The sequence below is a fragment of the Bactrocera tryoni genome, chromosome 4 (assembly GCF_016617805.1).
Source record: "Bactrocera tryoni isolate S06 chromosome 4, CSIRO_BtryS06_freeze2, whole genome shotgun sequence".
Lineage (NCBI taxonomy): Eukaryota > Metazoa > Arthropoda > Insecta > Diptera > Tephritidae > Bactrocera > Bactrocera tryoni.
Genome location: NC_052502.1, coordinates 53,899,139 through 53,918,007, shown reverse-complemented (window position 1 = coordinate 53,918,007; position 18,869 = coordinate 53,899,139). Strand labels below are relative to the sequence as shown.

The following is an 18,869-nucleotide window of genomic DNA, read 5'->3' as shown; positions in this document are numbered from 1 at the left end:
TTAAAGAAGAAGAAAAGTCTCTGACGTTTTATTTGCGATGTTACAAGATTGTTGGAAAATTTAAAACCAGATTTAAGCTATATCTATACATGTTTGCTATTTTATCTGCTTCATAGTTACCAGGAAATCGCTATATCCTGGAACCCATTACAAGTTTATCATGAAAAGTGATGTTACATCAATTAGATTGGATTCTCCGTGCAAAATCATTTTGATCATAGGGAAGAACGATTCCTTCAAAATTTTAGTTAATCTCATATCATTACTGCTACACGATTACTACTGCAAGAAGCAGCGTTCACTCTACGACAAGCTTCGAAAAGAAAAAACTCTCCTTAAATGAAAACACTTTTTGATCAGTTTTAAGCATGAATCACATTGGTGTCAGGTCCACAAAAAGTAGTTTTCACGATTTTTAATGCAACGATTTCTGAAAAATGACTCTATCGCCTTTAGCCTTAGATTAGGTTAGTCTGTTAGACTAATGAGAGAATAAACTAGTTTTGATTCTTAGCGATACTTTCTCACCTTTAATTAAGAAAAATATTCTGTGATTCACAAGTCTTTTTAAAAACACAAATCTTCATCATAAACTGCGTAGCTTTCGGTAAAGAGCTTTACAGACGAAAGCACTAATGAAAGTTTTCCATAGCAAACGAGTAAGCCAATTTCGCACATAAAACTTAAAATGGTTTATGAAGTTTGTGAATATACATACATATAAATTTACAAAAACCCAATAAATATAATACTGCGAGCAAAAATGCATATTAACCGTTAGTATAATGCGCGTGAGGGCGACGCACGTATGCGTGAATGCGAAAACCAGCTTGAGGGGGAAGCTGCCTAGACCAGCAGCATAAAGCGACAGTTTATCAACGCGTTTTCACGCATGAATGCCAATAAAATGTGCGCTTAGTAAACACACCAGCAGCAGCAGAATGGACATAAACTACTCTCATATAAATGCAATATTAAGTGCGCTAACTCGTTGTTGTTTATTGTGCGTGTTATATGACTAATGATAAGCTGTGATTTCAACGGAATGCGCATTAAAATTATCTCCGCATTATTTAGATATTTTGTTTGAAGTGTGTGCATAAACATAAATAGAAAGCCATTTCGAAAGCTAAACCGTTGCTTATATATTTTAAGATCTATATATGCTTGTGTACGTGTTTGTGTGTGTTTCTGTTTGTTTGTGTGTTCTGCATATTTGCGTATTATCCGTGATAAGCCGCTTAGTGTGCGCAAGGTCAGTTGACTGAGTGCCAAAATTGTTGAAATTCCAGCTAAATTACACACATTATTATGTGTATTTTTCAATGAGATAATAAACTAAACTAAATTTGGAAAAATAAAATGAAAACCACATGCCTTAGATAGTAGGGTGGGTCACAAAATTTATGTTTTTATCATTTTATACGTTAACACAATTTCTCCAAGTACAAGCTCTTGAAATGGGATCCAAATATCTTAAGTATTAGGGTGGGACACAAAATGTGTATTTTTTTTCATTTTATGCGCAGAAATATTGACTACTAGACATATTCTTACCAAGTATAAGCTCTTGAAATGGAAGTAAAGTATTTGGGTGGATCTAAAATATTAGGGCGGGTCAAAAAAAATTGTTTTTGAAACACCTCTAAAAAGTCTTCTCCAAATATGAGCTCTTAATATTAATAGCAGGGAACCCAGGATTCCTACTTTTTCCCTACTATTTCAAAAAACACATATATGAATATCCAATATTTGAAAAACATATAAAGTTACCCAAAAATAAATATAATTCTCTACAAAACCGGTCTCGTAAGACTTTTTTCGTAAACTTCACCATTAAAAGCCATGAAAGTTCGAAATTCAAATATTTTAAGACATATTTCCGTTTTTTCATGAAGCCCTCTCTAACAAAAAACTGTTATCATAAAATTTGACCCACCCTAATAAAAACTTATTTTTAAGTGCTATCTATATATTAAAGCAATTGTAAACTGTGTGGTAAAACCCGAGTTCAACTATGTGTATAAATCTTCAATTGTCCAGAAATTTTCAGTTTGTACATGCCCTATTGCCTAATGATATATATAAGTAGTTGCAAATAAATGATTTTACATAATTTCGAACTTGCATACGAACCCTGTAGGAATTTGAAGTAGTTCAAAAATATTTAAAATTATTTGCTTGGAAATTAATATCAAAGAGCTGGTAGGTTTTTTTACAGTTCTGCAAGGAAAAGTCCTAAAAACTTTTGCATTCATTGTGACAAAAAGGTACCCGGAAATAGTAAATAAAGCGCAAAATATTTAATTAACCGTCAATAATTATTCTTTTGTCGGCTTCGAAGTAATCCCCACCAGATGTAATATATTTAGGCCAACGATTTCTCTAGTCTTCGAAGCACTTTTCATAAACACTTTTTGAAATGACCTTCAGTTCCTTCAGCGAACTTTGTTTTATCTCTTATAGGTCAAAATCATAAACCCAAGTCTCTTCGGCAGTTACAATGCTCTCAATGAATATGGGATCGGAATTCACACGATTAGGTATGTTCAAAGAGACCTGTTTACTATACTCTTTTTGAAAAAATTCAGCGGTACCTATTTTAAGGGTCACGTCTGGTTTGACAATCCCAAAGAAATGCCATTTTTGGGGGAAAAAAAGTTTGTATAATATTTTTTTCTAATTACTAGTTATACCATACATAAGTTAAAAATACCCATTAAAATTTTTGTAGAAAAAATTAAAAATTTTTCGAGTTCCAGGCGATCTCTTATAGCGCTTAAAAAGGTGTTCTTCACTGCAACATTCATTTTGGAAAGTAGATGAAATCTAAAACAAGATAAGAAGTTAGAAGTTAGAAGATATTGTCTGTATCAAACCTACTATCTATAAAAAAAAGGTGCGTGGAGTCCCTACGCGCGGATGAAGTTATACTTCTTAGTGATATTCCAAGAAATGCATATCATTTTGTATGAAAGAAAACTAGAAAACTTAAATTCACATTTTATAAATTTATTAAAATTTATTATCTCCCCGAGCATGCCTTTGCCAACAAGTCGTCTTTTCGCGACGAGGGGTGACAATCGGCGGCCATTAGTTTACTTATGCCATAGAAATTCTACTGCTACGAATATGGAAATGACAACGAAATAATGCAAATATGCATATTTCTAAATGTCATTAATTTCTTTGAAGAAATGTAAGGAATGAATGATCCTGAGAAGTATAGTCTTAACTTTTCAACGGCCAACGCAGAACATTTCAACCATTTATCCATTAAAATCACCACTCAGAAGTCGTTTTATCCGTTGCAAGCGAACGATTTTCGAAGAAGCATCATTTCTAATATGCCACAAGACAAAATTAAAAATTAACTTCTTAAACCTCACGCTGTCAGATAAAACGATATACCTCGTCATCGCGGGTCGATTTCCAAAAAATGTAAATGAAGACTAACTACAGAAGTAATCCTGTAAAGTATAGCCTTAATTTTCAACGGCCAACGCAGGGAGTTGAGAATTCGCAGAAATTGAAGACAAACGAAAGAAAAAGGATCATAACTTCAATAATGAACAAGCATACAAACATACATATGCGCAGCAGCAGCAAGCAAAGAGGTAACAATCGGCGATCCATTGTATATTTCTTTCATGCAAAACCAAACCATAATTAGGACAACGCAATTAAAGTGTCAATGGTGGTGTTGGTGGTAAGCGCTTCAAAAGTGACGACGAGCACGTAGGTTCGAATCTCAACAGAATTTATTTTAAATTGAAAATGTCACCAACCAAAAATTGAAACATTGTTCTACAAAAACAACAACAGCATAAGCATGGCAACATTGTGTTGTTGGTAGAAAAGCCGAGCCGTATATTCATATTGAGCAAGGTTGCGCAACCTGAATCTATCGCAACCTTTTCCGAACTCGTATAAGAAGTATAACTTCAAAAATTGCCAAAATATCGACGTTTTTAAAAAACTTTGAATTTTACTCATTTTCGGCCATTTTCGAAATTGAATTTTTGATCAACTCAAAAAACTGATAGGTGTATAGAACATGCAGTCGAATTTTATAGTGGTCGGGTGTGATAGTAATTTGTCGCAGAGTTATCACTCAAGAAAACTTGGCATTGCTGCTTGAATTGTTTGAACTGAACGGTTTCACTTTGGAACACTGTGATTGCAAAACTGTTTGAAAATCGATGAAAAATTTTCGTATGTTATTTTTAAATGTTTAACCTATAAAAACAAGAAAATAATATTTTCAAAGCAGTAGAGCTTATCTCCACTAAACAACCTCTATAGTTCCGAATTATATGAAGTAAAAAGGAAATGTAAATGAGTTCAAGTGAAAAAAGGCAATTGAATCACATTGGAAGTATATTTGTTGGCAAGTAGCCGCATTGCATCCATTAATAAGCTTATTGAGCTTCCAATTGGACTTGAGACTGCTGGGCAACTCGATGATCTTAACAAAGGCTTACAGTTTCTTCCACAAAGTTGTGCAAATTTATTTTAGATTGGAATATGGAGTTATCTGGTAGAAACTTGATCCCATTCGCCTTTAAGCTGTTCTTTTAAATATATAGGCTGCAACGTTTCGCCATCCATCCTTATGCCTTTTTCTGCCGTTTTGATCTTATTAATTATCTGATGGTGAGATCATATCAAATCATATCAAAATACTGAATTCCTTTTCTCATATAATTAGCCACTCACATTATTTTGTGGTAACCAGCATTACCATCACCACCAATGTCAGTCTGGAAATCCAACGCAGGATTGCTCTTGCCAACAGGTGCTACTTCGGACTGAGTAGGCAATTGAAAAGCAAAGTCCTCTCTCGAGGAACAAAAGCTAAATTCTATAAGTCGCTCATAATTCCCGTCCTGCTGTATGGTGCAGAGGCTTGGGCGATTACAACAACCGATGAGTCGACGTTACGAGTTTTCGAGAGAAAAATTCTGCGAAAGATTTATGGTCCTTTGCGCATTGGCCACGGCGAATATCGCATTCGATGGAACGATGGGCTGTACGAGATATACGACGACATTGACAAAGTTGAGCGAATTAAAAGACAGCGGCTACGCTGGCTAGGTCATGTTGTCCGGATCGACGAAAACACTCCAGCTCTAAAAGTATTCAACGCAGTACCCGCCGGGGGAAGCAGACGAAGAGGAAGACCTCCGCTCCGTTGGAAGGACCAAGTGGAGAAGAACCTGGCTTCGCTTGGAATATCCAATTGGCGCCACGTAGCGAAAAGAAGAAACGACTGGCGCGCTGCTGTTAACTCGGCTATAATCGCGTAAGCGGTGTCTACGCCAATTAAGAAGAAGAAGAAGAACCGGGCGTGTTTTAAGAGTTCCTCTAGCATTCAATCAACTTTGGTCAAGACGTAATTCTACTTATTTACCTCTGTTATATCTACGGTATCAACAACAAATAGTAGAAATTTGAAACTAAATAAAGGATTGTATTGTTGTTTCTAAAATTTACTGGAACTTTGCTTCTTCTTCTCTGTTAATTTTTATTGGACCATAAGGTTCTTCCGACAAGTCTTGAAATACCATTCATACGTCTTTTTCTCTCGAAGAAGCTGTTCATTTTCCAGAACCGCCGATATCGGAGCAGTATAACAAATAGCTGTTATACAAAGTGAGCGTTCTAAACCTTATAAAATCTAGAAATTCTGTATGGATAATTATCCAAGGAAGGTCCATAATCTCCGGAGAAATTGTTTAGATCGGATTACTATAGGATATGGCTGCCACACAAACTGACCGATTTAAACCAACTCCTTTCATTGAACACTTTCTTGTTTCTCTAAATATCTTCACGAAATTTGGCATAGCTTACTCCCTAAAGCAACGGTACAATCTCCGAAGGAATTGCCCAGATCAGGTCACCATAGTATATAGCTGCCATACAAAATGATTAATCGAAACCTAGATTTTGTACGGAAGACTGCTGTATTTAACGAGATAACTTTACGACATTTAACGTAAATTATTTTCCAAGGCAACGGTAGAATTTTTGAAGAAATTATTCAGACCGGACTACAATCGCATATAGCTGTCATACAAACTGACCGATCAAAATCAGGATAAAAGTCTTTTTATACCCTTTTATGCTAAAAGAAATGCAGTTGCGAAAGGTATTTCAGGTTCGATATAATCGAAGTTAACATTTCTGATAGTTCTACCATCGGTAAATGTCTGATTTGTTGATCTTTCGCTGCAGGACTTCTGAATATACATTTAACAACCAACTAACACGCGCTCAATAGTATCATTTCCGGTTTTGCGGGGAGCCCCTCTCTGTACTGTCAACATTATGCAATGAAAATTGTTTGCGAATTTCCAAACTTGAATGTGACCAAATACCAGATTGGCATTTGCGTATGTGTTGGCGGTATTTCCAGCAGCAAATTTCTGGCATATTTCACAGCAATAGAAAAGACACAAAAATGCGTTATGCCTTTGTTCGCACACTGGCTTTGTCTGCATAAATATATATGTTTATATGTGGTTGTGCGTTTGAATTGCCTTTGCTGCAATTGCATTCCATTCCATTGCACTTGTCTTTGTTATTGCATTTATTTGTATGGCGCTTGTCATGTACGGGTTGTTCGTGATGTTGTTGTTGTTGATATGGCGTAGGCAGCTCGGCTGCGAAATATGCGCACAGACAACCCATGCAAACGACACATTTTAGATGGAAAAACCGAGTCACAGCTGGGTAAACCAAGTCGATTGTCTAGAAGAAGTTGCGCAATCAAGTCGCAAGTACAATGACCTCCTTTGAACTGACGCAATTCAAATACTTGTGCAATTATGTACAAGCATGTGTGGACAAATTTAAATAAGTACCTACATATGTATGTAATCAAATATGTGTGGATGGGTTTAAAAAGAACGCAGTGAACAGTGAGACAAAATTTTAATAACAGACAAAACCTTGTAGCTGTTTCGTGTTCGATTCGACAATCTCTACACGCAATGCTGAAGATATCCACTCGTAGTTAGCTTATTAAAATACAAGAGAGTATGTCTTGCCATCCTCTCTCTATTTCATTATAACAGTTGAAGATGTGATCTCTTTTCCTGTTTATGCAAATACTAGAGACTACATATTCGGTCTACCTATCCACATTATACCAGTAGTGAATCGAACATACAACAGGTACAAATTAAATGTTGCTAAAAATTAGTTTGTGAAGAAATATCTCAATAAAATCAAAACTAACTCAAAAACTCAGAAGAGCAATACCAAATGGCTGTCCTTGATAGTGGAGAATGAGCTGTCTTGAGCACTAATATTAAGCTTTTCTGTCTAGCTAAAAATATTGCAAATTTTTATACCTTGAGCAGAGTATACTAAACTCTGCAAGAAGTTTTTAACACCCAGAAGGATACGTCGGAGACCATATAAAATAAACAGCACGACAAGTTAAGCCGAACTAGTCACCTAGTTTTTAAGATATCGCTCTAAAACTTAAGCAACGTTGAAATTTGCGAAGACATTTTTCGGATCGAATCTTTATAGCATATAGCTACGATATTTTGCTTATTATTATTTCATATACTCTAAGAAAGTCGACATAAGGACTTAAGTAAGTATTCATAGAAACATTAGTAATCAGAGAAAACCATTCAGAAAGATCACTTGGGTCTAAGGAAAGAGAAAGCACAATTGGTTCCAAAATCAATCAATTCTTTTGAAAATCAGCGTCGCATTAACGTCTGTGAAGCAATGCCTTCAGACCACTATTACGTGAAACGAATTACTACTAGCGATGAGTCTTGGATCTATGCCTACGACCCGGAAACAGACGATCAATCGGCCGATTACCGTGGCAAAGGTGAGCCGAAGCCGAAAAAATCACGTCAAGGCAGGTGAAAGATTAAAGTTATGTTTACAGTTCCCTTCGTTTATCGAGATGTGGTGCATTTCGAATTCCTTCCGACCGGCCAAACTAACAGCAAAAACACTATTTGAGCGCCATGCGTCGTTTGCGAAAAGCTATTCGTAGAAAGAGGCAAGAATTATAGGCTGACAACTCTTGGAATTTACACCATAATTATGCACCGTCGCTTACTGCATTGATTCTTCCTAAGTTTTGCGCCACATTTCCAACCAATGTAGTGCCGCAACCACCATATTCGTCTGATTTAGCTCCGCGTGGGCTCTAGCTATCAAAAGACCGCTCCAGGGAAACCATTTTGAGTCAATTGAAGACATTAAAGTGAGCCTCTATGCGCATTGAAGGTTATTCGGTAAATTGACTTTACCAACTGTTATTGGGACAAGGGGGATTACTTTGAAGAAAAAATTAAGAATTTTATAATTATGAACAAAGTCTTACTATTTTTTCTATAGAGTAGTATATTAGGTAAGAACATTATTTGTATTTTGCAAATATTTTAAAACAGACTTATCCAGTCAAAAAACTGAAAAATGGGTTGGATTTATGTAGTTGAATCTCATACCTGTACTAACTATGGTAGTACAAACATCTACCGAACTGCCGAATTCAATTTTTGGTTTGTAGGTAATTTAATCACAGCAGTTCATCGTACAAACTCATTATGATACAACTTTTAAATTTCGAGTTCTGTTCTGATTTTACATATATCCTGTATATATAGAAAAAAAATTGCTTATGATATTTATGCGCAGTTATGGCCAGCTGCTGGGTTCAGTCCACTGAGGAATACAAAAGTTAATTTGATTTGCCGTGAATCTAGTACTCATTCTTAAGAAATATTACAACTGTTTCCATTTTAAGGCCGTCAGATGCACTAGAGTGACATATTTATCTCACCAACAACTTACAAATCCATTTATAGATATGCTATATATCGATACGTTGGAGCCAATTGGGGTTTCAAATTTTTGTGTGCGCTGACAAATATGCAACGTTTCTCAGATTGACGCCTGTATGTATACTTAACAAGAGCGCATAAAAGGTAATGTTTTGGAGTTTCTGTATAAATTCATGAGATTAAAATATATATTTATGTACATACCCAAAAATGAATTTTGTTGCAAGGTTTAGTGAGTATATTATTTCCAAAACCGGTACAACTGAAAATAATTTAAAAGATATTCATTAAAATTTACCAAATAGAAATTTAAAAGCTATTCAATGAATATATTATATACATACGAATAATTGATATAAATTATATAAATGTAGTGTAAATTATTAAGTTTAAAATTATTAGTAATATTTAATTATTACAAAAAATATATTTAAAATGTTTAACTTATTTAATTCATTTTAGTTTGCAGATGTGTGAATATTTTTAAAACTACAGTGTTAACAATTTACAATCAAATATATGGCAAAGCATCGAAATCAATTGTATGATTTCATTCTGCTGGATTGTTCACAAATTTTAAGGTATGTATGCATCATTAATTAATTGACTGAAATCTACTAAAGTATCAAAACAAACAAGGAAGGGGTAAATTTGGGTGTAATCAAATATTTTATACTCTCGCAGTTTGCACGATCAAGGCCGGGGTGCTTTTATATCAAAAAATTTTCCGAAACAATTAAATATTTACTATTTGACGAAATTCTAAATGGATTACAATCAAATTAGGTATTGTATTGACTCATAGACTCACTTAGCTTCAGACCTACATTTTACTTCCCGTCAGCAAAAATTATATTAATATTATACCCAAATGAGATGTATCGGACATAAACTCAACTGAAGAGGCCAAATTCAATATATTGAGTTGATTACCAAATTAATCTATATATTCGGGATATGAGGGTTAGACCGCGGTTTACTCTAATTGGAACCATATTCAGTGCTAAGCAACATAATTTTTAAGAAAGTTCACTGGAAAGTAACTGTTGAGGGTAAATTTGTAGCCGTAGAAGGTCTTGACTAATTGCTTTCACTTTTTTTTTATTTTTTTGGCTTATGATAAATAACGATCAGAATGTATAAAATAAATTTTATTTATTAAACTATATGTTCACTAAATTTCATAAGATATCTTATATAGCGTGATCCATTTTAAGGTTCACTACTTTCCTAAAGAAAAATCAAATTTAATGGGGAGTGGTTATTATCATTCGAAATAATGTTCTTTGTCATTTACATATCCTGTGAAGATTATCTCTTCCCAATGTTAAGTACAATTTTTGATGCCTCTTTCGAGCATTTCGACTGGTACCTGGCGAATAACATGCGTGATGTTTTGCTTCAAGTCCTGATTCGGAGCAGGATTGTCCGCATAGACCTTGGACTTTGCATATCCCCACAGGAAAAAGTCTAAAGGTGCGATATCACACGGTCTTGGGGGTCAATCGACCGGCCCAAAACGTGAAATTATCTTCCTCCTCGAAGTGTTATCTCAAAAAATCAGTTGATTGACGCGATATGTGGGAAGTGGCGCCGACTAGTTGAAACCAAATGTCTCCGAGATCACAAGTTTCATTTCAGTAGTCGATTATTATGGTGTGACAACGGTCGCAATTGATAGTTATGCTCTCACCGATATGTTTTTTGAATGACCACAAACCATATAAAACCGTTGTTTTTTCTGGATAAAATAGCAGTTCATGAATCTCTTTAGGTGTCTCTTCGTCCCAAATACGGCAATTTTTTTGATTTTATACCCATTGAGCAGAAATAGGTCTCATCGCTGAACAAGATTTGGCTCGAAAACGTCGGATCTTCTTGGAACCTTATCGCTTGGGAAGGTCGAACGGCTTCAGTTCTAGCACAAGCTCTATTTTGTACACTTTCAATTGGAGATCTCGACGTAAAATGGGCCAAGTCGTTCCATACGTCAGTTCGAGTTGCTGCGAACTTCGCCGATCGACTCCATGCCCGATGTACATATACGGTATAAAGGCAATCAAATTCGAAGTTTTTATATTAAGGATATGAGAACTAGAGGTACAGTAGAACTGGCCTGATTTTATGAATTTTTTCATTAAGACATATCATTATGAAAAAAGGTGCACTTTGGGATTCACCTAATATATTTACCAATATAAAAATTGTCAAGTCCGCCGTATGTTTGAAGATCTTTATTATAGTTATAAGGAGGCTAGGGGAAATACTCACCAGTTTTATCAGTTTTAGTCCCAAACTTTTTTTTTTATTTGCAAGAGATTTTCTCTGTCACAGGCAATAATATGCACTGTTATTAGAAAGAAATTCTGAATTTCATTAGAACTTCTAACATATTGACCGATAGAAAATAAAAAATCTCGGATTTTTCGGATATTCACACTGAGACGATCTCTTAAGTTGGAAAATATTTTTATTGGGTTTATGGAAGTTAAGGGATATATTGATCCGATTTTACCCAGATGTTTGTGTCCTCTAAAAGTTATAGGCCGGTTTCGACAGTTATTCAGCATACAATAAAATACCTGTGTAATAAAAAACATCTGGCAACTTCAGTGAGGTTTTGTTTGTATATTGTAAGGTGAATAAATTAGAAGTTGTTATATGGGGAGTAGTCGTGGTTGTCATCCGATGTGGTCACACATTAATTTGGATTGAAATTCATCATTTAACCATTTCTGAGATATAGGGTTTCACCTAAAGGTATATAAAAATAATTATATTTTTGGAGGTGTAGAATTATGGTTTAGAAAGAAAACTCAGAAAGTTTAAGGAAATTTTCAATATTTACAGTTTATGGTCTAACGAGTTGTATTCAACCTGCTTTTTATTCAGCACATATACGGTTCCTGATTTAATAAAGCCTACAGCATGTATATCATACCAGCCCACTGTGTTGAAGGTATACTATAGTTCTTTGCTCTGGAAAGCACGCAACTTTGTCAATCAATTTCCATGATTCTACACTTTGGTTTAATTAGTTCTAGCTATATGGAAATATATTAAAGTTAACTAAACATAAACGGCAAACAAATGCGTCACTATATCGAATGATTTAACTGTTATTTCTAAAAAAATGTTTCAACTGTAAGCATATATTATGATATCAAACCAGGAGCCGCGGCTCTTGACTTATTTTATTATTTTCCATGCTTCCATTTATCTCTTTCCGTAGGTGCCAACATAATTCAAAGTGTTTTTGAATTATAGCCTCTCCCAAAAATGTTAGGTTAGAAGGTAAGATTGATCCACAATCGATGGTTCTCACTTGGAAAGATGTCGCCCTTTGTGTTATCCCAAAAATATCACTGCAACGACTTTCTTTTGACACACAATTTGCTTTCATTGCTCAGTTTTACTTACGTTGACAAATCGCAACTCTGTTTCTTTGGTTTTTATGAAGTGGTTAGTCAGACAAAGATATATAGTTTTGCGGATTTTACAAGTCGAAAGAAAAGTTGTTGCACCCTGTAAATAAGCTGGGGAAATCTACAAAATTACTGGTTTAGCCTTTTATTTACTAAAACTTGGGCAATTTTTGAAAAATAAATTAATCTGTAAGTATGTTTCATTTCAAAAAGCTTTATTTCCAACTAGTAACAAGGAGTATTTGAAGGATATTGAAAAAAAATTTTTATTATTTTTATTATTTTTAAATAAAATTCTTTTATGTTGCTACAAATTCCAGATATAAAATCTTGAATACATTAAGTGTAACTAGTCTTTGAATTTTTGAGTTAAATATTGAGCTTTAAGTAAAGCTTCAGTAAATTCCTTGTAGCTTTTTGCAAATGGCAAATATACCGAGGGCTTATAAAGTATATTAAGAATTTCAGAAACGAATAAAATGATTGTATAATACAAACATTCACACACATAGAAGCCGCTGTTATTGCAAACGTTTATGTTTTTATTGCCCCAACCAGCAATAACTGGCATAGAAATGAAAGCTCTTGAGGGAGTGCGCAGCAGATTTGAACATCGCTCGTAAGATATCAACGCCGGGCGGCTATTAAAATGTTTGCATGAACTCACATCACTGCATATATATGAATTTGCAACATTTTCGGGCAGATTTATCGGCATAACTGTGTGTTGCAGTGTGGTAGTGGCAAGTTTGTTGCAAGAAGTTGGTGTGCATTGAACTTTTGCATTGCATTTGCATATAAGTTGAGTTATAGCAGTATTCACACTCTCATGGATGTGCCTATGTATGTATGTGTGTGCATTTATTTGTAAGCAGCTTAATGCCGTTAGTCGGCTGCAACAACAATTCATTTTTGCAATTCATAAAATATATGAAACTATAAGTAGTTCAGAATTTTCTGATATTTTTGCTTTTTTGGAAAAATGTGAATTTTTAAATTTTTGTTGCATACACTTAGGCGTTGAGCAGAATTTTGTATACCCTGTGCATATTGAGCTGAGATATGCGTATTAAACTTTGCAAATATTCTTTTTTCCTCAAACAGCGGCTAACTTGTTTGAACCGCCTATTTTGGACCACTATATCATAAAGCTGTCATACAAACTGAACGATCAAAATCAAGTTCTTGTATAGAAAACTTTTTTATTTGACAAGATATCTTCACTAAATTTAGCATGAGTTGTTTTACTATAGAAACTCTTAAATATCTGAAGGAAATTTTTTAGGCCAGCTTACTATATTATATAACTGCCACACAAATAGAGCGAAAAAATCAACTCCATGTATGGGAAACTCCTGTAGTTGACAAGATATCACGCCGAAATTCGGTAAGGATTATTATCCAAGGTTGCACCATAATCTCCAGTGAAATTGTTTAGACCGGATTAATATAGCATATAGCTGCCATACAAGCGAAACTATCAAAATCAAGTCCTTGTATGGAGAACATTTTTATTTGACAATGTATTTTCACGAAATTTGGCATGAATCATTGCCCAAAGCAACGCTACAAATTCCGAATATATGGTTCAGACCGGACCAGCCTGTATCTGCACTATAAATTCGCTGATCATAATAAATAAAGGTCTGTATATAACATTGTATGATATAAAAAATCCAACTGTGAAGAGTATTATTGCCTGGATGTAGCCGAGTTTAACGGCTTTGCTTGTTCTTTTTTTTAACCAAAAATAAAATTCTTAACTTTTCTTAGCATACATTTTGGCGCTGAGCAGCCTTTTTTGGAAATGCACATGTTAAGGGTATAATTGCTTCGATGCAGTCGAATTTACCGTTTTTTCTTGTCTTGTTTAAAAAAGAAGATTTTTCACGATTCATTGCATACATTTAGGCGTTGAGCAGCATTTTTCAGAGAATGCACCAGTGAAGGGTTTTATTACTTTTTGTTCAAGCCGAAATTACCAGTTTTTTCTTGTCTTGTTAAACAAAAAGAAGATTTTTACTTTTCGTTGCATGCATTTAGGCGTTGAGCAGCCTTTATTTCGCATTTGCATTTATGCACAAATATGAGGACTTTGTGAAAATTTGCGCGAATTTCGCTCATTTTCATTTTCGTTACACATTCGTTGCTTACGCTTGACAAATTTGCGCAGAGTTGCATGCGTACGATCGCGTGTGTGTGCGGAGCAGCTTGCAAGTGTACGTTAATGTTCTTAATTGTATTTAAGTTGTTTTTTCGCATTCTCTGCGGGCGTTTTTCCAACTGTTTTCTTTCCGCACACAAGTTACTGTAAATAACTGCGACAATTTGTTGAGCCTGCTTTTGGGCGCAAGCGGCAAGTGCGCTTGTCGCTGTGAGTGTAGGAGTAGCATGCGCTGTTGCACGACCAACGCACACACACTCATGTATACAGTGCAACAGACAAGCAAAGTAATTTGTCACTTAATCGCATTTTCGCGCAAAAGCAGCAAGAACGAAGCGAGAAGTGAGAGGGCGGGAGGGGCGAGGTGAGGGCGTTGGCAACAGGAAAATAAGCTAAATATTATATTTCCGCAGTGCTTCGTGTGTGAGTGCAAATAACAAGGCATGCAGGTCTACAATCGCTTTAACACTTGCATTGCCGTTAATAACAGTGGTGCAACAACAGTCACAACAACAACTGCAACAAACAAAATGCCGTTGACTAATATGCTGCCATATGAGCGTTTTCCTATATTACTCGCATAGCTGTTGCATATTTGCAAACCATCGTTGCACACACGTACAGACACACATATGCGCTCTAACGCCTGTAAGTATGCAAAACGCCTTTTTTTGCTTGTTTCCTTTTATTCCTTAGGGTGTTTGTGAAATTTAATAAATGCACGAAAACTTTTCACAGCGCTGACATTATGTGTGGCATGTGTGTCAGCGTATTACATGCTCCTTGCAACATGTTTTACGCACACATCACACACTTGCAACGCATGCAACAATTTAACATTTCGGCGGCTCTGCCTCTCCCATTACATGCCGCCTCTCAGATCTTCGCTTGCGTACGTTTGCGCGTGTGTGTGCCTTTGTTTTTTTGATTTCTGCTTACTCGTTAGCAAATTGTACAAATATTTTGCCACACTGTCATTCCACGAAGACAGTTGGCTGTTTGCAATTTTCCACGAGCGTGAAATGTGCAAGTTTTCTGCATCAACTTACTTAATTAAGTTCTGTTTGTACTTGTATAAAGTAAAATATTTTTTAAGTACATAACGGGATAAGAGCTAGTTGCCACTTGAAATGCTAATATTATAACGGTGCTAAGTGTTTGAGAATGAAAATTGCTTTTGAGCAGTTGAAAGAAGATAGTTGATGAACTGCTGAGTTAGTGGAAATAATGGAAACTTTTCGACACACGACTTGAAAAACTAAAGGTCGAAACAATTAATTCACAGAGGTATATCGTTCATGGTAATAGGGAGAGGAAGGTCAGATGTGTGCGGTTAGCAAGTGAGCATCCGTCCTCACTGTGCAGGACTCAGCAACATTGTCTAAGTCTCCACTAGTTATTTTCCTTTATTTGTGCTGTTCAAGTCTTGCAAACTACAACTGTCTAATGGTACTCATAAAAAATATTTTGGTATCAAAAAATTACTTATTTGAGAACCGACAACATTTTTACCGAAAATTCAAATTTTATCTGATCAACAATTAATCCTTCAAGTAATGTTTGCTAGTTGAAGAAATAGTACTATTTCAAACACTATTGAATAGCCACGAAAGCGATCAGTTACTTAGACACCCAGTAAAAGTTATTAACCTTATTTTGATCAATGATAAATTCCAACTAGCTGCTAACACGGTGTTGACTTACCGATTCGGATTAGACCGCTCTAAAAATCCTTTGGCCAGCTAGGTTAAGCTAGGTTAGGTTAGTCTGCGAGACTAATGAGTTACGCATAGGCTAGTGCTGGTCCTTTGCGATACCACATGGAGTTCAGTTACTAGCTCCATGATGAGTAGTCATCCTTTAGGACACCTGCGCTTGACGGGAATTTCCACAGATCCTTTGTGACTTTACTAACGTTACTGTCTCCAGTGTCTCAAATCGTTGGGACCCCAAATACTTAAAGCATGGCTCTATCAATGCAGGACAAGTACTCAAGAGATATTCTATTATTTCCGTGGTGCCTTGCTCTTGACATTTCCTGCAGTCACTACGATCTGTCAGCCGCATTTTGCAGGAGTATGCCGCCACCAGACTGTGATCAGTGATTATTTCAACTATGATCCCAAAGACCCTTGTATCGAGAGCCAGTAGGAACATGATATATTTCGGATCGACCGTTATACAAATGACTTTTGCAGTTTTGCACCCTTTTAGATCTTTCCATCGCGTTTTGACTTTCTTTGCCATGCTCCCGTCTAGATCGTCGCAAAGACAATGAATGGAAATACCAATGTCTGTCGCGTCATCGGATGAAAACTATACACCACTCTCGACAATCTCGTCCACACTCTCATTGCCTTTAAAGTCTTTGTGACCTGGCACCAAGTAGAAGTAAAGTCACTTGTTTCTAGCGTCACTCTCTACTGCTCCGCTGCTTTTCAAAATATTCAGGTAACTGCTTCGATTGCTGCTTGACAGTTCACGTAGATGTTAGCTCTGGAGTCTGCTGATGCATTAGAGGCTAGTTTCGCGCTTTTCCCAATTATAAAGACTCATGCTTAAAATATACTGTAGTGGTCCGGCAGCTTAAAATACTGCCTTTTGTCTAACTATGAACAATCGGCCGAATAAAATCCACGTGAATTCCGGAAACTTAATATAAGCTGAAATTGCTGCGATAAGCCTGAATAACCCTATACATCTATCACATGTGTTCTCGGATATAAGAGGAGCTATTTACTATAAGGATGACTTGGTTAAGGTCGAAGCGTCGCTGGATGAATCTGACGTGAAGGCTGGCCATTAAGAATATTCAGGAAAGATTTACACTCGATAATATAGACATGACAAGGCAAGAACAAGCGATCTAATTTGGCAGGTAAATAAAAGATACATCAGTTTTATAACTTCAACTATAAAATGTTTTGTCATTTTGGAGGCAACAGGATTTGCCCGGAAAGTAATAGGACTGCGTGGATTTAAAAAAAATTATTGAACCAACCCTTACAATTCTTTAAAAACTTTCAAAGTTGGCTCCTTCTGCGTCGATGCAGCGCATTCCAAGCATTGAAGGCATCTCAGAAGCCATTCTCCCTAATAGCCTTGAGAGCAGAGGTGCATGATGCTTGGACTCGGAAGATTGTCTCTTTCTGTTGGGTTCATACTAAAAGATCCACTCGTCTCCTGTGATTCCGTTATTAAACAATTTTGATAAATTTAACATCTGGGCAATTAAACGAATACATACTTAGTCGACGGTCTGAGTTCAGACCTTTGCGCACACGAGTCACATTGTCGGTGTTTGCCGAAGGCGCAGGTCTCCCAGCACGGTCTTCATCAGCGACTTCTTCCCGGCCCTACAAAAAGGCCTGGTGCCACCAAAACACACCACTTCTTGCTAAAGCAACATCTGGGTAAGCCTGCTTGATCATATCAAGCAGATTTATTGAGATCCTCACAGAATTTAATCGCGTACCTTTGGGCTAACGAACGCTGCATTTTTGGCTTGCATCACTCACAGAACTGACTCTCCAATGCTCGGAGACAACTGACCAGCCGGTCGTTCGTTAGCTGAGAACGCTCTTTACCGAATCCAGTCGCTGCGCGCACTCTCCGAAATACAGTTGCGGTGAAATAAAATCAGTCCTATTATATTTCGGACAAACCCTGAGTATACATTAATATTTTTAGTTCATTCGTAAGATTTCCAGACACCAAAAGGAACAAAATTGGGAATGATATTTCGAGACTTCTGAGTAGATTCCCATCAATGTTCCTTCTAGATGCTTTACAAGATCCGTCTTTAAAACGTTCCATATACATATCATTACCAGATCATTTCCAAGTTATCAGAAAAATAATCAATTATTATTTTTTTTTTGAAAGTATAATATGAATGAATTGATGGATCAAAATGTACGCATGCAATATCTCCGAGCTACGGCTTTCTCTCTGCGGTGCTGCGTAAAGGTCAAGGCATTAATGATTTCCGCCATAGTTTATTCACTAGCTCAATACATAAAGACGGCTTGTAGATAAAGTGGAAAAATATTTTCATACTAGTAATATTTCGAGATTATCCAAAAGCAAACTGTTCTCTGCGGAAGTGTAGCAGCATTTAGCATATTTTAGATCCCTTTTATTGGAAGCAATTTCCGGCAGACTAGCAATACGGCCTCCATGAGACTTTTCTGACCAACCTATCCTTATCCTCTCAGCAATCCAGCGTATATTATGAACAATGGCGCATACGATACCCGCTTCTTTTTACATTACCATGGATTTTCGTGGTCCTGTTATTAAGTCCAAGTCTTTTGGGCCTATCTCTGGCACGTAAAGCCAGTCTCTTGAAATCGAATGCGAAGACTTCGCATCTTCTCGGTTTTGATTCCAAAGCAGTTTATGACACTGACGTGGTTTTCAAAAGAACGGGCTCTGAAGCTTTAATAACTCTGG

The 18,869-nt window shown here is 36.1% G+C and overlaps 1 pseudogene; it reads right to left on the bottom strand.

Annotated features, from left to right (window-relative positions):
* Positions 1-3,284: 3,284 nt before the first annotated feature.
* On the bottom strand, positions 3,285-3,487 carry LOC120776208 (annotated as a pseudogene).
* Between the last annotated feature and the right edge of the window lie 15,382 nt (positions 3,488-18,869).